The sequence below is a fragment of the Cottoperca gobio genome, chromosome 13 (assembly GCF_900634415.1).
Source record: "Cottoperca gobio chromosome 13, fCotGob3.1, whole genome shotgun sequence".
NCBI lineage: Eukaryota > Metazoa > Chordata > Actinopteri > Perciformes > Bovichtidae > Cottoperca > Cottoperca gobio.
Genome location: NC_041367.1, coordinates 21,611,567 through 21,615,463, shown reverse-complemented (window position 1 = coordinate 21,615,463; position 3,897 = coordinate 21,611,567).

The following is a 3,897-nucleotide window of genomic DNA, read 5'->3' as shown; positions in this document are numbered from 1 at the left end:
CACTCAATGAAAACGCTGTCTGCTTATAGTTTTTGTTTTACGGCACATTTATGGTGTGGGTCAGTAATGTTTGATTTTGATCAAAAGTGGACTGAGTAAATTTCAACAAATATCTTCTTGGCTTAACTATTTGGCTTCTGTTTAGCTTTACTTTCACCCCACGCAGTCTCGAGTCTTATTCCCAACTCGTCTCATACGGATGCTTGGTCAGAACCCTTGCCGTCACGTTTTATTGCACTGGTTAGCCCTAAACATCCAACCATGACGCTGTGCTGCGGTCGCAGGAAACACGTTAACGTTGTAAATTCAAACAGAAACACTTGGTCAGGTTTAGGAAAAGATTGTGCTTTAGGTTCAAATAAGTAGCTTATTTTGTAACGTAATGTAAAATAACCACGTTGACTTTTGGCTTCACAAGGGACAAGAACAGCTGTCTGTTGGGTTGAAAGTAGTGAGGTTATTTGACCCATCCTTCCCCCTCAACGCAGACTTTCTTGACTTTTATACTACGTCTGTTGTTCTGACCGTCTAATAATGACGCGGATGGGTTTACATTGTAGTTACTTGAAAGTGCGCTTGGTCTCATGCAGACGCTCAGGGGTGTATCAGACACCGAGGGCTGTGACGAAACGTTGGTATTTGACGCCCTGGCAATGAGACTGGGTTGGCAGTCTACATAATAGCTTTAAAACAATAACTTAAACTTACTTTGATTTTGAGGCACTGCAACAAATAAGAGCATCGTAACTGATGCAAACAGAAAAAGCTGAAACTTCTTTATTAAATTATTAGATTAAAGTAGATTACGGTCATTTGTAATTAGCCTTATGAATCAATATAGAGTTATGATATGTAATAAGTTATGTAAGCAATAATACACAAAGAGGCAAGGTTTATATCGGGTATACATGTAATTAATGGACAACTTTCTGTTACTTTGTGCAACAACACAACTGTCGGTTTTGAATGTGTAAGAGGAAAAAAGGCCACATTAGATTCACATATGTGACAAATGTAATAGTAGAAACTATTGCTTTATTGAAGATGAGTTTATTAGTGCCCAATTAAACCAGTAAATCCAACTTGGAGGAAACTTTAAAAGTGGGGTTTTACTGGCAGGACTGTTTGCATTGATTTAAATGATGCTGTGGTTTTTCTCTGCTGATTGTAACACTAATGTGAGAAAATGAGCTGCAAAGATCGTATCTGTTTTAGTATCTTGGGAACTTTCTTCTTCTCTGTTTCCAGATTTTTCTCTCATTCGCTGTCTGCTTATTGCTTTGTTTCCTCTTTTATCTTTTTGTTGTTTCCTTCTATCTATAGACATGTGTAACTCTGTCTCTAGGTGTTTCTCTTCCTTTTTGTTCTTCCTCTCTTTCAGTCTCTTGTTGTATGTAATCCCACCCTCTCTCTCCGCTCTATCTCTCTCTCCAGTGACAGCTGGCCTCTGCTTTCCCGCCAACAGACCAGCTGTCCCTACGACCCAGAGGTATTTCAAAAGTGTGTGTGTGCGTGCGTGCGTGCGTGCGTGCGTGCGTGCGTGGGTGTGTGTGTGCGTGTGTGTGTGTGTGTCACATAACAGGCAGTTCCTTTCTGTCAGTTTCTATGTCTGTCTGTCTCTTTCACAAACACACACACACACACACACACACACACACACACACACACACACACACACACACACACACACACTTAACAGACAGGAAGCACCATGACACTCATATTAAAAGACCCCTCTCTTCTGCTACTGCAGGAAAGACTAAATACACAATGAATACACACACACACACAGCCAACATTATTAGTTAACAGACTGTCAGTCTCTCTGTAAGAACAGCATTAAAAGGTAAAGTTGCAATCCTATCTTGTCCTAATACTGTTAATAATTATTTATAAACTGCTTCCTTGGCCAATGAGCTTTGCATTCTGGGATATGGATCAGGAAAATCAAGCAATCCGAAGAATGCATCAAGGTCTGACCTGAGCTTCTCCACCTTGACCCAGAAACATCTGGCTAGTGAACAGAGTGAACATTTTTATACACTTTATACTTGGTTCGCTTGAATTGTTTTCTGTGTGAAAAAAATCTAAAATGGGGAAAGTCAACAAGTTTTTCAACTCACCCACTAATTCAAACCAGCGCAAACCACTATAGTTTTAAAAATAGGTTTTAAACTAAACTAAAATGACGTGCACAACTCCAAGAAATCCTGAAAAGACGCTTCCAGTAGCTTCTTAAATTGAAATGACTATAACTCAGCGGTCATAATTGATTGACTCAACTGTTGCACCAACTATACTTGTACAAAAGCCCAAATATTTACAGGTTTTCTCCCAAAATCATAGCCACCATCAGCCAATCCGCATGATCGTCCCAATCACTATGTGTATTTTGAGTAAACATTGTTCCAGAAGCAGATGAAGCCTTCTAATAATAAAAAATAAAGACTTTAAGTGTCATAACTTTGGAAAAACAACCCTGATGTGTGATGTTGATTTCTAGATTCTGTAGCATGTTCGCATACAGGAACACACACACACACACACACACACACACTGATACAGTCAACAGTAAACCACATTCAGAGTTCTGGCTGTACACTCTAACTGACGGCAGCTGTGTTCGTTAACCCCTCGTCGCTCAAACATTACCACACAGCTTACCGCAGACACACACACATATATGCAGAGGAAGCCTTGAAACACCCGTTGTGTCTCGTTAACTGCTCAGATTATAAATGTGAGGCAATGGATGTGGTCAAAGCGGCTCACTCGCTTATCAACACTATGGGACTACACACACTCACACACACATACGCTGCTCAATTAGTTACACTGGGTCATGTCAGTGGCAGACACATTAAAACACATTCACACAGGGCATAAGGACACAATGTACAAGGTGCCTTGTGTGTGTGTGTGTGTGTGTGTGTGTGTGTGTGTGTGTGTGTGTGTGTGTGTGTGTGTGTGTGTGTGTGTGTGTGTTTGTACCCCTGTGTTTGTTTTAATGTCTACCATCAAGATTTGTAAGTGTACCAGACCACCCCTGAAACAAACACACGCACACACACAAACACACGCCTCCGTCGACTCTGTTTCTCTTCCTGTAGTAATTATGTCACTGTGTGTTTGGTCTGCACGTGTGATTGTGAACACGTACACACACACACACACACACACACACACACACACACACACACACACACACACACACACACATGAATGCACTGTTGCTTGTGTATCGTTCTCTTTTAACTGTGTGTTTGTGTAAAAGCAAAAGAGAAAAGAGGTGTGTGTGTGTGTGTGTGTGTGTGTGTGTGTGTGTGTTCATGTTTTCTCTCCCGTCACATGATGTTGGTAATCCTTCCATTTAGCAAAAGAGAGATAACCAATTTAAGAGAAAAAGTTGGACATAAACAGAAATGCTTCCATTTCAACTGATGTGTCACGTTTTATGACTGCATTGTACAGATTGCTTTGAGGTGTTGCCATGTACAGACGGCTCCTTTAACAACAAGGTTCCTCCAGTCCAATGCATTTGTTGTTCAGTTAACTGGGTTTATCAGATAGATCCTCCAGAGGCTGCAGGTAAATCTTCTCCCTTAGCACCAACACATGAGTCTTTGAGTCTCCTCCTCTGCTTTCCGTTGTCCACAATCAAGACAATTTTCCAATAACAATCAAGCACGAAACATTGACTGGACTTGATTTGGATTAATGGGGTCGGTCGAGGCCCGGCGTGGAAAACAAAGCGAGAACAATAGGAACAGTTCAGTGGACTGTTGCACTCACTGTGTTAGTTTGTATAATACGAAAAGAGGGCAAGAATTCCAAAGGGTTTGTTATGGTAATGACTCTGTTAGATATGGCTGGATGGCTGCATCCATAAACACAGTC